Source organism: Fukomys damarensis, unplaced genomic scaffold, assembly GCF_012274545.1.
Source record: "Fukomys damarensis isolate Sample0158 unplaced genomic scaffold, DMR_v1.0_HiC HiC_scaffold_31, whole genome shotgun sequence".
NCBI classification, from domain to species: Eukaryota; Metazoa; Chordata; class Mammalia; order Rodentia; family Bathyergidae; genus Fukomys; species Fukomys damarensis.
In genome coordinates this window covers 20,887,017-20,902,504 of record NW_022900943.1, presented here as the reverse complement: position 1 = coordinate 20,902,504, position 15,488 = coordinate 20,887,017, and positions in this window count along the sequence as shown.

The window sequence follows — 15,488 nt, the reverse complement described above, 5'->3', positions numbered from 1 at the left end:
TGATCTGATTTGCTCCACCTAACATTATGGTCTCAAAGTGTGCCCATTTTCCTACAAATGACTCAAGTTTATCCCTCTTGATGGCAGAGTCATTCTGTATTGTGTATAAATACCACATCTTCTTTATCCACTCATCTGATGACAGGCACAAAGGCTGCTTCTATGATTTGCCTATTACGAATTGTGCTACTGAAAACACGGGTATGTACATGATATTGTAATACGATGTCTTTTAAGAATTTTTTTTTTTCCTGTACCAGGGATTGAACTCGGGACCTTGTGCTTGCAAGGCAGATGTGATGCCACTGAGCTAAATTGGGGGCCCATTAACTCTTTTAGAAAGATACAGAGAAGGGAAATAGCTGGGTCAAAGAAAATTTCTAGTCGTAGTTTTTTGAGGAAACTCCAACTGATTTCCACAGTGGTTGTACTAGTTTACATTCCCACCCACAATACAAAAGGCTTCCTTTTTCCCCAAAGCCTCACCAGCATTTGTTATTTATTTGATTTCTTGATGATAGCCATTCTTTCTGGAGTAAGATGGAATCTCAGAAACAGCATCTTTAATACATCTCAAAACAGTGTCACATGCTCCTAATTCTGAGACCTTTCCCTGAACTTGGATAACTCCTCTAGAGTTGATTTCCCTTGATTTGATTTCCTCTTGTCCTCACTGATGGCTGCCAGCTGCCTCCCAATTCAGCAAGCAGCATCCTGTTGACCTCAATATTAAAACTTGGAGAACTTGTTTTGACTGATAACATTGATTTGGTGAAAAAATTCACATACTCTTTTAAGATGTATGTGATAGTCTTCTTTAAGAAATACACTGTATAGTAGATTAGATAGATAGATAGATAGATAGATAGATAGATAGATAGATAGATATAGATATAGATATATAGATATCTATATATATACCCAAGTCCACGCTAATGTAATAATTACTCAGGCTACAAGATAACTTCTGCACTTTAACTACATGAGCTGATCCATTTGAACTCCAGGCTCTGTTTTCCCCCCATTGCTTATACATTTAAAGCAAACAACACAGTTACATTTATTATCATTGGGATCTTGTACCTTTACATGATATGTCTTGGTTCTTATTTCTTCCCCATTTCCCTGCCCTCCCTTCACTCCCTCCCCGCTCTCTATTTACAAAGACTTTGTTTCCATTTTTTTCCTTTTTTCACATTTTTTCTTTCCCCTTGTTCCCTTTCATATAGATATAGATATCTATATATATACCCAAGTCCACGCTAATGTAATAATTACTCAGGCTACAAGATAACTTCTGCACTTTAACTACATGAGCTGATCCATTTGAACTCCAGGCTCTGTTTTCCCCCCATTGCTTATACATTTAAAGCAAACAACACAGTTACATTTATTATCATTGGGATCTTGTACCTTTACATGATATGTCTTGGTTCTTATTTCTTCCCCATTTCCCTGCCCTCCCTTCACTCCCTCCCCGCTCTCTATTTACAAAGACTTTGTTTCCATTTTTTTCCTTTTTTCACATTTTTTCTTTCCCCTTGTTCCCTTTCCCCTCCCCTCCCCACAATGGTCTACAAAATCGATGCCCAACGACTTCCAGTGCTTCCAGTGTAATCAGTGCTGGTACTGAGAGTGCAGACTCTCAACTGATTCCTCCACCCAACGCTATTTTCTGGCTCTTATTCACATATTTCCTGAATAAGCTCTAAAATTCACCATCATGACTGATGTGATCTGAATGCGGCCCCCAAAGTTCATGTAATCCCTAGACTCAGGGATGCATACTTTAAGAGGTGATTTGCACCCTCAGTTAATAAATTAACATTGTTCTCACTGCAGTGAGTTCGCTGTCACAGGAGTTGGGTTCTGAGGGTGGCAGCACACACCTGTAATGCCAGTACTCAGCTCAGGTGTGAGGCAGGAGGATTGAGAATTCACGGCTGGTGCAGAGAAGTTGCTGTCTCAAAAAAAAAGAAGTGGAGTCCTAATGAGGACAGAGGTCAGCCCCCTCTCTCGGTCCTCCCTACCATATTATGACACAGCAAGAACATCCGCACTTGACGAGATTCCTCCACCTTCCACTTTCCAGCCCCAAGAACCATGAGCTAAATACATTTCTGTTTGTGAATTACTAATCTGTAATCTTCTGTTGTTACAGCACAAAATCTATGAATATAATCATGTGTCATATTAATATCATGTGTCATTGTCGTTGTTTGTCATCATATCATTTATTAAACACATATTAACAGGCAGACGCCCTATGAATTTTATCTCATTCCATCTTCACAGCCTTATGAGAGCAAATACATTACCTCAAACTTATAAGTGAGGATATTGCACAGTAGGTTTCTTCTTTCCACTCCATTTCTCTACCTACTTAACCTTCCCAAAAGAAATTCCAGGTACAGTAGTTGTAGCTTTGGGCCAGCTGGTTGATACTTTTCTTAAAATCTACTCAGCCTTTACTTGTTTATGTAATATGTGTTTGTAAAATGTGTTACTCTCCTGAGTGCAGATATCTTACTCTCAGAAAAATAAAATAGTAGGGGAAAGGTAATAAGAGAAAAAAATATAAGAAAATGAAAAAAGTGAAATAAAGAGTTTGTAAATAGGGAGGGGAGGAGGGAGTGAAGGGAGGGCACGGACAAGGGGAGAAAATGAGAACCATGTAAAGGTACAAGATCCCAACAATGACTGTAACTGTACTGTATACCTAGAATGTACCAATAAACTCAGAAAAAGAAAAAGAAAATATAAAAATGTTTAAACCAGGCATCATGGCACATGCTGGTCATCTCAGCACTCTAGGAGCCTTGGGCAGGAGGATCACTAGTATGAGTTCACACTAAGCTACTAGCAATTTAGCAAGACTCTGTCTCCAAATAAAAACTTTTAAAAAGGGGTTGAGCTCAGTGCAAAGGCCCTGAATTTAACCCCTAGAATGCAAAAGCAAAGAAAAAAGACAAGATATATATTTAATATTTTGGCCAGAATATTACATAATTGTGGTCAATTATTTAGAAAGATGACCACAAAATTCTTCCAAGTTCCTTTGCAATATAACTTTGTCATTCCTCACATGAACAAGTGGATCTCCTTCCATCACCCTTGAATTTGGTTTTGCTTTGTGATGTGCTGTGACAAGCTCCAGGCCCAGATTTTAACAGGCCATGTGGCTTCTGCTTTTCTTCTGCTGGGACCCTGAGTTCACTATGCTGTGAAGAAGCCGGGCCTCCTTTACATGAGGATGATCATGGGAGGAGAAGGGAGACCCCACCCACCCAGCCAACAAGCTCCAACTGCTAGACAGAGAAGGAGTCCGTCTCAGAATGTCCATCCCACCTCTCAGCTGAATACAGCCACTTGAGGGAACTAGGCAAACCAGCAGAACTACTCAGACAAACCGCAGTCTTCTGAATTAATAAATCATTAACTTTAAACCCTCACACTTTGAGGGTGACGTTTTACATACCAATATGTAACACAAATAACAACATAAGCAATGATAACTTTTAAAAGTAATTTCTCAGAAAAGTTCAGATGTTCTCAGCATACTTTAAAGGACAATGTATACCTTGCAAGGAAATGAAGAGACTTTTATACCCATTCTGATGAAGCCTCAAAGATTTCTTTTTAAATGCATTATTGTGAGTTGTTTCCCAACCAGCAAGCCTATGAATGTGCCTCTGCTTTTCTATCAGTGAAGTACCTACACCACTGTAGGGCATATTTTTTATTTTTATTTTTTCCTCCCTTTTCAGTTGGCTCAAACTACGGATCACGTTTTTCCCCTACCCTTCTTTCTATTTTTTCCTGCCTGTAATAACACAAAACACAGTTTGTAATAACAAAAAACACAGTTTTTGCTTGTCTCGTTCAATTCTTTGTTCTCACCTCTGAAGGGAGCCTCTGGTATTCTAGAATCCTGTAACATAATTTGGCTTAGCCAGTCAGGAGGGTGGGTAAGACCCGTGGGGGGAGACTTTTCTTGTGGTGCCAGGAACTTTTCCCTGCTTTTCCTATCATGTGGTGGGGGGAGGGGAATGCATGCCTCTGTGCTTTTCTTGCACCTACAAACCCACCCCAAGTTTATCTGCCTCTTTCTTCCTTTTTTCTTCCCCCTGTTTGCAGTCACTCTGTAGGTATGAGTTAAGTGGCCAGAGAGTTTGCTCTTGTGCCATTTTGTCCTTATGATTCTGTTCTCTATGGTACTTCACTACTCTTTTAGAAAATTAGCTTGGTCTTAGCCTACCCCAATTTAATTCTTTGAGCTCAAAGTCTCATCCACATTTTCCCTCTAGATGGTCTTTTCTTTCTCAGGGTGTTACACTAGTCTAGTTCACCATCTTGTCTTGCCACATGACTGGCCATGATCATGGCCTGTCACATGATAGATCACCATTTGTCTTGTCATGTGATCAGGTGTAATATTGGGGTTTTAGCCACCACCATTTTTGTTTACCTTTTTTTTTCTTTCTTTAATCAACTGGCCTTATGATCCTGGGAAATCTCCCCACTGTAGATAAGAGATAAGCCTTCAATTTTAGATAGCATGTGGCCTTCATTCCTCTTTTCTTTTAAATTTTGTTAGATTACTTCTTTGTTTTTTAAAAAATTTATACCTATACCTGATTGGAAAAAAAGAATAGCCAGTAAAGCTTAACTCAAGTGGCTGTACAACAGTAAAGACATTCTTGTTTTTAAAACTTTTTAAGGCTTTTTTTCTAAAAACAAAATGGTTTATGTCTCTACTGCTTAAACAAAGCATCAGAGTTTTTATTATTGGAGTAAATGTGAAGGATATTGTTTTGCAAGTAGTTCCACATCCCTTTCCCTAAGGAGTTAATGAGTGACCAGTATGGAGACAAAAAGGCCTCAGAAACTGAAAATGTAAATAAGGACCAAAATTGATGATAGATATTGGAAACTAAAAAGAAAATGTTCAAATAAGGAGGGGAACAGGGGAAGGGAGAGGGCAAGGGAAAAGGAAAAAATGAGAATGAAAGTAAAACTTGGAAACAAAGCAGATGCCCAGCAATGTGCAAATCACAGCTAGGCTGTTCAATCATATTTCCCATAAAGAAAATGTTGCCACTTCATCACCTTAATAAACCTTCTACAAAATAACTATGCATAATTGTCAACTGTTTTTAACTTCAACCAGTCAGAGAGCGAGGCATCCACTTTAACAGGAAACAACATCTCTTCAGGGATATTGCAAAAATAATCTTAGCAAAAGTTAATAGGAGACTCAGAGGTATTTTTTAGGATAAGAAAAACCAAACGAAGTTAACAGTCTTGTGTTCTATTGGTAAGTACACCTGCTCATCTTTACTGAACGTAAAATTAGAAACCAGTGTTCAAAACCTGTGTTTTTCATGTGTTATTCAGCAGAATTTTTCACTAGGATAAGTGTCTAAATCAAGGGTTGTCTTATCAGTGCTAGTCAACAACTAATTCTTAAACTTTCTTTATTCTAAAGATAATTGAGAATAAACTATTACTAATTTGGCCAGGCAATTTTTCTAAAAGCTTAGAAAGCTGCCTTGAAAACTGTACATTGGTTGGAGTCCCAGCAGTATCAATTCAGCAAACTTCATCCATATTAACTGGCTGCTGCAATAATTCCTAGCACACACCGCATTCTGCGTGCCAAACTGGGCATCAAACACTTCACAGAACTTAACTCACTCGCTCCTCACAAAACCTCCACGGGAGAAGCACTGTTATGCTCGGCTTTACGGAAGAGGACATGAAGCAGTAGGCATCTTTTACCCTGACCTTGGCTCTGCAGGCTCTTTTCACCATCGCCATGTGGCCAGCCCTATTGCTGGCACCACTGAGCTCATGTAATGGCATGATTTAGACCCCAGCCTTCAGGAGCTCAATTGTAACAGGGTAAATAGATACATAAGTCACTGTGACAATAAGAAGCTATAAATGCTCAGATAAGACCACAAAGCACATACTGTATAAGGATTTAGGGAGGCACTGTAACCTTACAGATAAAATAAGACTGGACTGACGCAGGCCCCAACTCCGCTCACCTCTGGAAGCTCAACCCCATCAGCCTCTCTCCCCTTCAGAGACCTGGTCGGTCAGAGCAGACTGCTCGTCATGCAAGTTCAGAGGACGATGTGGGAACTAGTGAGTGGGTCTGTGTTGGGTCCCCAGAGTAATATCCATAGCCAAGAAAGCCACAGTCGGTACAGTATTCTTATTATCATGGAAAAGGCGATGACTAAACTTCATCAGATCTGAAACACTTATCAGAGGACTCTAGGTTTCAACCGAACCTTGAAACAACAGTAGTATTTTTGTTGCTTTTTGGGTTTTTTTTTTTTTTTTGATACTGGGGATCGAACTTGGGTTCTTGCGCTTGCATGGCAGGCGGCAGAACCACTGAGCCAAATCCCTGGCCCACAACAGTAGTTATTTGAAGACAAAACCCTACAGTCTGGGTGCAGCCAATGGAGCACCATCCAGACAGCAGCAGCAACCAGGAAAGGAAACAATAAACCAAATCATATCTCAATACAAGCCTAGAAGTACAGACTGACAAATGTGGAGAACAGAGTTCATGGAAATTCCAAGTACATCAGAGGAAAAAGGGCTGGAAAACTAAGAAGTACAGTGGCACCTCCGTTTACAGAGTCAATTTGCTTTCCAATTGGGGGAGATGGCCATGACCGTGCCTGTGTAGGGAAGATGTCTGTGGTCATGGCTGTCACCCGATGCGGAGTTTGTGAGTGGAAGCAGAATTTTGCCAAACACCTTTGTTAGAGAAACCAAATTGCTTGCAGACAGAGGTGTTCTTGAACCGAGATATTACTGTACCCAGTCCTAAGCTGCAAAGTGTTACTTTAGGTACCGTAGCCAAGGGAAACCAATCCCCAGCTTCCTTTTACCTAAATGAAAATATATTTCTTTGTTTTTTATATCAGGAATCAAACTCAGGGTCTCACACTTGCCATAAAGAAGGAGGTGCTGTACTAGTGAGCTACCCATGCAGCCCTGAAAATGTATTTGGGGTATATTTTGTATTTTGAATTTAAGATTTGAATTGCATGCCTATAGGATACCCATGGCTCCAAACTCTGTGTTCTTCTAGCTCTTTCACCTTAATATGGAAAGCATATTATAGAAAAAAACTTAAATACATAAAACAAAGAGGTAAAGTAAATTAATAATTAAACTGATGCTGGGTTTTAGGAGTATCTGTTCTTGGCTGTTAATTTTTACAAGTGGTGAGACAATGCAAGTATTTGTTCTTTGTTTCCTGTTAGTTTTTACAGCTGGTGAGACAATTCTGCACAAAGTGAAGCCATTTAGGCAACTTTAGCAGAAAATAACCTAAAATGTCATCAGATAATAGATTTCCCTATTTGTACAACTATTAACTTCATGCACGATATAAAATTTTAAAAGTTTGAGCGCCACCATGTGGTAGCAATTTTGAAAGTCAAGATCGAGTCACGGGCTCTTTGTACAAATAAAGCATCTTTTAGAGAGCCAGGAGAGGAATTGCATTTTTTCAAAAGAAAAAGAGTAGGAAAGTCTTGAGAAATAGTTTCAGAACATGAAAAATGCTTTTTATTTGAAGGATTGCTAATATGAGAAATACTGACAGTCTTTGTACAGCATCTTGCCAATAGACTGTGTGTATTAATTTGTACTAATTGCTAACATTTAATTTAACACACAGCATAAAAGCCCAGTTTCCAGCTTTGCTTCAGGGATCAGATGATCTAGAAGCCCTACATCTATAATAATAAATAAGAACTAAATACAGCAGTACTTCAGCATCTGGGGGAGATGCATTCCAGGGCCCTGAGGGTGCCAAAATTCCAGGTTCCTATAGGTGCTCAATTCCATTTTATGAAATTACATGGCATTTGCATTCCCCCCAAAAAACTTTTAACCATCTCTAGATTACGTATCATGCCTAATATAGGGTAAATGCTATGCACATAGTTATACTGTATCGTTTAAGTAATAATTTGAAAACTTGGCCTTCACATGGTAGGCCTGGACACATTTTTTTCTAAAAGTATTTTCTATCTTCAGTTGGTTGATTCCTGGCTGTGGAAATGGAGAATATGGAGGGATCAGTGTAGGTGATGCCCCTAAAGATGGAACATGTTGTCCGCATTTCACTACAACCTACAATCGACAGCCTCATTTAATGCGTTAGAGGTTGCTGGCATCTTGGTTTGTGATCCCGGTTAACCTGGGCCAGGGATTTAGCTCAGCAGTTCCACCACCTGCCTCACAAGCACAAGGACCTGAGCTCGATTCCCGGTACCAAAAAAAGAAAAGAAATTGTTGAGCCCGATTAACAGAGCAAATACACAGCAAAGAGGTCCCTATGTAACTGAAAGCGTTTTGTCTGCTCTTGCCTCGATCACCATACTCATTCAGTCCTGGTGTCTCGGTGACTTTATCATTGCTGAGACACAACACCCAACACCCTAACTGTAAGGAGGAAAGGTTTAACGTGACTCACGGTTTCAGTCCACAGCTGGCTGGCTCCGAGGTGGATGGCATGGCTCAGGTGCATGGCACAGGTGCACAGTACAGAAGGCCTGGTTGTGGGACAAAACAGGAAGCACAGCGAGTGAACAAGGGAGGAGGGAAGGGGAGATTTCCTTCCAGGCCCTGTCTCCAGTGACCCAACTCCCATCAGGCTACGCTTCCCAATGTCACATTTAGCTGTAACTTCATCACGGACCCACTGAGAAGCACCACACCTCAATGGTCTAATCCTTCCCCCAAAGCCCCACCTATGACTGCGTGAGGCTGGGAAGGGGACATGCAGATAAAGACCACAACACCCTCTGTGCTGTGGTTAGCTAAAGAGTTTGATTCCTAGAATACATGTGGATTATACCAGGCATGAGTCAAATATACAGAGAATATTTAAATTTTAAAATCTTTTGCACTAAAAGACACCTTGCCATTAATCCCCCTCAAAATACTTCCCTTGATTTGAACACATGGATCCCATCATTTTTCTCGCTTTCTGAAGTAATTCTAAAAGTCCTCTTTTGTGTCTTTAGGAGGTGTGATTTTAAGAAATAACAGTGCATGTTGTTGCTATTTGACATCCAAAGGAAAAGCATTTCAGTTGGTTGCGTTTACCAAAGATTGGTCAAAATATTATGGTGTCACTGGATCTGGCACTGTGTGGTTTCTGCCTCTTTCTTAAAATCAAAATGACTATGAAAGATAAATGTCTTCAAACTCAGGACATTGACGAAGCAATAACAGTGCAATTACGGGCACTCACTAAAGACGACTTCCAGAACTGCTTCAGCAAGCGACAAGAATGAGGAAATGTGTTTAAAGAAGTGAGGGTATTCTGGGGAGGATTGAGGACAACAGGTTTTTTCACACTTGTAAGACATTTTTATTTCAACATGCACCATATTTTCCTATCACACCTCATCTACACTTTTAACTGAGGTTTACTTCTCTCAACACATAACTTACCCTGACCATCTGGCTTGTGATAGCTTAATCCCTTTTTATAAGTCCCTTGCATGCCCTATGGGGTCAGAAATAATCAAAACCATGCAAAGAAGCGCCCTCTGGTCATCCTTTTCTCGTCAGCTGTGCCTCAACTGCAGTGTACCCCTCTCAGACAAGCTTCCCAACCACCTTGTAAAGCAGCCTTATCAACAACCCTATCACACACACCTCATTTTACCTCTTCTCAGCCATTATCAGTAGATTTTTAATGTACTCATGCATTTGTTCTATTTGTTTTGTGACGATGTACGGTCTGAGATCCCCATACAGAAAGAGATCTGCTGTGTCCAGGGCTGGACTCCAGAGCCTAGAGTGGTGCCCGATGCCCTGAGTCTATGACTCGTGTTACTCAACTTCTCTGAAGACAGGTTGACTGTTTATACTCAGATATGCTATCTCTAGTGAAATTAGAAAGAGAGAATGTAGAAAAGTCATGGAAACTTGCCTGCTATTACCAGGGAAGGAAACAAAGCAGGGTCAGTCAGTGTTGAAGAAGTAACACTCCAGCCTTGCTTGGCTTGGAACAGAAGTTGGGAAAGATGCCTCAGTGGTCAGCCTGACCTTGAACATGATTCTGAGAATCCTCTCAAAAGGTCTTATTGAACTCAACTAGGAACACTTGGCAACATTTGTGACTCACAGATTTGTGAAGTTACTTTTCATAACATTCTTGATCTATTTCTACAATGTAGATAATTTGGGAAATTGGCAGGGGAGCTAGTGGCCTCCTCCTTAGGGCCAGATTCCCTTTATTAATCTTATATAGTTTATCACAGGGTGGTCTGCACTTTTACAACAGTAGGAAGCGAACCAAGAGCCATGGGATAAATGTGCTTAAGAAAAATTAATTGCAAGTGTTTGTCACATAATATTTTCTTTTTTGTTTGTTTGTTTGTTTGCTTTGCTTTGCTTTAGATTTATAGGTTTGGGAAATGGTAGCCTTAGCACTGAACCTTGCCATTGCTTCAAAAATATTATCCCTCTCTTGCAGAAAAGGAGCTAGGCTGTAATGCCTGTTCCTACTCCACTGGATGCAAAGTAATAGAGGAGGCAAGAGACAAATGTCAGTTTATGTCTGTCAATGCCTTCTTCCTTTCTCTTCACTCTGCCCATTTTAACCCTAGACAACCTAGGGAAGGCACACTGAATGACCACCTCCTCTGGCACATCACAGAAAACCAGTCAGCCATTGATCTCAAGAAACTTAGATTGTTAAAGGTCATTATTAATGTTTCACCAGAGAAGCAGGGGAGGGAGGGAGGGACAGAGAGGAAGAGGGAGAGATTTTCCTTTCTCACGTCATGAGTCATAGACTTTGATACTGTGCAAAGTCTCAGAGAGTCTCATCTGACAATGTCGGGTACCCATAGTTTATGAACTGATCTATCAGGCTCACTCACTATGTGACCTGCTCTATGTTCTTACTTTGGCACTCCCAGTCTACAAATCAATACATGATAGTGCCTGTCCTTGATGATTGACATTTCAAGCAGGCCATGTCCTGGGTTTTCCAGAGGCACCTGATGGTAGGGTAAGTGACTCAGTGGTTTCATGCTGTTCCAAGTGGATGTGCCATTCCTCTATGCCTAAAAGTGCCTTACGTGTATGTCACTGTTTCACAACCAGCCCCATGAGGTTGCACCTGCGCTTTATCTCTACTGGATTCAAATGTAATCCATTTGCATTAATGTTAGCTTTCCATCACTATAATAAAATACCTGAGAAAAATCTTCTTATTAAGAAAAAAAGGCTAGTTTGGGCTCTCCGTTTCAGAGGTTCGAGTCTCTGACTCATTGGCCCTGTTGCTTTTGGGCCCAGGGAGAGGCAGCAAGCACACCATAGCAAGTGTGGATATTAGAGCAAAAACACATACCTTGTAGCTGAGAAGCAAAAGGAAGAAAGATGACTAGACCAGGGTGCCACAGACTACGTTGGGAGCGCATCTCCAACGATCTAAAGCCCTCCCACCAGCCCCACCCCCAAAGGTTCCAACACCTCCCCTAAGTGCCACTCTGGAGACCCAGTTTTAAAATCTCCATCCTCACACATCTATGCAAATCAACTGTCGGTGGGATCACTGGCACAATCAGCTTAATTTCCTACTAAAATTTAATTTAGAAACTCACAGAACTTTTAGGGAAATACTGTCCAACACAAATGGAAGGGAACACAAGCCACAGATGTAAGCCATGTATCATTTTAAATTTCTTAGAGGTCACATTAATAAAAAGAAAATAAAACATGTGAAATAATTTAATGGTGTAGTGTATTTATTAAAATATAGCCAAAATAATATCTTTTCAAAATGTAATCAAATGAAACTTACTAAATATATACTTTGTCTTTAAATTATAGTGCCTAGTATGTATTTTACATTTATAGCACATGTAAATTTCCAGCCATGTTGAAAGAATTCAGTAATCACACATGATTATTTTCTACTGTGATGGACAGCTCAAGTTTGGGACATAGGAAGAGATTTTAGAAGTTATGTGGTGCAACCTCCTTGTACAGAAAATTGAGACCTAGGGATGATATATAATTTGCAAAGATAGAACAACTAATTAGAATCAGAGAGAAGCCTAAAGTACTGAGACCACAATGCTCATTCATAAGCATTGTATTTATTTAATGCTGCCTAGTTTAAATGTGTTAAACTACTCTGTATTAACACTTTTCCACCTAAAAAATAACTAAGAATCTAGCAACATAACAGAATTGTCAAATTTGATTTATAAAGAATTAGGTTTTTCCAACTGAGTAAAACTTTATTTGAAGTTGGTTTTTCTATGAGTTAGATCAATTAAAGTGATTTTAAATTTTTAACTAAATCTTTTAAATAAAAATATGTGATTGACAAAAAGGGGTATTGTAGGTAAAATGCGTCCACCTTTTAGCTGTGTGTTAAGTATGGCGCTCAGTGACTTTTAGCATTATACAATTGCTACAGAAACAACAGTAGAGTTCATTATCCTCTGTTTAGAGGAGAAAAAATGAAGCTAAGTGAGGGAAATTAGCCCATGCCAAAAGATTTTAACAATAATGAGACAATCACACAGCTAGTAAGTAACACTTGTCAGGAGCAGAAGTGGAATGGAGCCTTAGCAGTGACTCGCAGGCATCAGCCCACCACTTGGCCTGCACAACTACCTAACAGTCTGCTCATAATCTACTGAGTTGAGGTATTTGGAGCCTGTTCAGTGATCTAAATGACAGTGTCCACCAGGTCTCATCTATTGCTTCGCTAGTAACTAGCATTTTCCAGGGAATCAACTCCTTCAGTGTTGCACTGAGATTAGTTGTAATTCCAGTCCTTAGCTGCTTCAGCACCAGGCTTTTTTTCATCTGCTAATGGACTTTTAAGTTTCAAATATATTGACAATTCTGAAGTGAATGCCGCAGACACTTGGCTTTTCAAATTGGTTACTCATATTTTGCAGTTATTCTCATACCATGCATAACAACAAGATACCACATAAAACTTATCTTAATTAATGTCATACGGTGTGACCTAAGTACAAAGAATTATTTCAGAAAATTTGTACTGAATCCATCTTCTCCTTTTACTTGTATTATCAAATCTAAGCTATATTCTAGGATGGAGATTGATCTCAAAAGAAATTAGGATTTTGGCACTCAGTTCGATGAGATTTTGCTCCTGTTTACTCACAGTCTTTACATATTTAGCCCATTTGTACAGTTCCTGCAAGTTAATAACCACAGCCATAAAGCCTTACAGTCTAATTATAACACCAACATTACAGTTCATTAACTCCATGACTGGGTTATGTGATTAGAGCAAGTAAATAGTTTCTTACAGAGTCAACAACAAAGGATTGCTTTTCTTTTAGAAAGGAGCATCATCTGACTTCAGCATGCATATAACTTTAGTATTTTAAGTATCAGTTTGTTTTAAATATGTGTTGGAGAGAATCATGATACTTACCATGTTCATTCCTGTAAAAAGGTAATGAGGCTCTGGCTGATTCTCACTTTAATGATGCTCTCAGTTACTTCACAAAGTGTAGATATGTAGTCAAGGAGAAAAAAATAATTATATCAGCACTGCAAATATTTAGAGCTTTATTAAAGCAAAGATGTCAACCATGACTATTATTGAGCACTATGTACCCAAAAAGGTACTATGGACTTTACATGTATGGCCGTATTTAATCCCAAATGAAAATGTATGGGCTATTACTATTTCCATTTCTAGAGATGATAAACATGAGGATTTTTTCTTTAAAGTCACGTAATATATGTTGATTCTTGCCTTTTTAAGTGAGAACAAACATTTCCATATTGGAAAAAACTTATTGATTCACTGATACATAATTCTAAAATCAAAGCATAACTGCTGAATGAGACAAATGACAGATGAATAACAGACAGAATGATACTTGATGCCTACTGATACTCATAGAATTGAAGAAAAGCAACAGATACCCCCTGCATCTCCTTTTGGACACCTTCTCTGACAATTCTGTGGGTCATCTCAGGCCCACAGAGGTAGATCATACCCATAGGTAAGGACCTATGATGAATGAAAATGAGCCAGCTAAATCTGTACAGTACCAAGCTTCAAAAAACAAACTATTTCAAAGATTGCAACAGTTGTATTGCCAGCTTTCCTTTTCTAGTTGCAAGTATTTTATTCCTGATTTTAGTAGAAGCAAAACAGCACAAAGAAAAAGTTGGGCAAACTTAACTTTTGATCTAGTGATTTGAGCTGAAAATATCTCTGGGAGATACTGAAATCTCCCCCATGGTGTTTCTATATACTGCAATGGGAAGATCGCCTATATTAAAGGAACAATATTACATTCTACCTTAATAGAAATAATAAATTTAGAACTTTGTTTTACCTTTGAAGATCTATAATCAAAAACAACTAGTAATGATCTGATGAATTAGTGAATGTGTTCTCCTGCCCAAAGCAATCTTTTTTTTTTTTTGAGACAGGGTCTCACTATGTAGTTGAGACTGACCTGGAACTCACTTGTAGCCCAGGCTGGTCTTGAACTCACAGGGATCCTCCTGCCTCAGCCTCCTGAGTGCTGAGATTACAGGCATGTGCCACCACACCTGGCTAAAGTAATCATTTCTTAATTCTCTTTCCATATCATCCTTAATCCCCTTAAACATAATGTGCACTGGCTGTTGCAGGTTTTTGCTTACTGAGAAAAGTAAACTCTGAAGATAGACTATAAAAATAATGTCTCATATTGTTCATCTTTCTATCAACTTCACTTAACCACTTTCTCAATAAACAGTAATAGTGTTAATAATTAGGAAGTAATTAATGAACCCGATCACTTATTCTCAGATGATTCATGGAGGGTAGTAATTTTAGAGTTTTACAGAGAGTATGGATATTCTAATCTGCTTTTAGAATGACATCCTTCCCTTAAAATTTTTGGAAAATTTCTACTTGTTTAGAACTTTTAGAGCCTAAATCATCCTATAAACCAAAGCTGGATATACTGGGATGTCTCATGATCTGCTTCACATGACCAATGACTGATTTACTGCATTATGAATTACTTTATGGCTTCATTTGAATTTAGGACATTCCTATTGATTTCAACATAATACAAAGTAAGTGACCCAGAATGAATTTGACTAATATCCTACCTTGATGAATAAGGAGCCAGGATCATAAATCAGAGGTATTCTTTTGAATCGTAACAGTAACCTGAGAAACATAGCCTTCATGAACAGCAGCAATACAAGAAAAAACCTCATAAGAAAAATCAGAACTCTGTGTTTTCTTTAATTTAGAAAAACAACATAAATATTTTATTTGGAAAGAAGGATAAACACAAATATAACCAAAGTTTTTATAAATCAAGTAAAACAAGAAAAAAGTTAATTTCCCAGATGGCATTTTGGATTGGTTATCAAATCTGGAAAATAGTTGATTTGAAGCAATATGTGAAATTTGCCTTCCA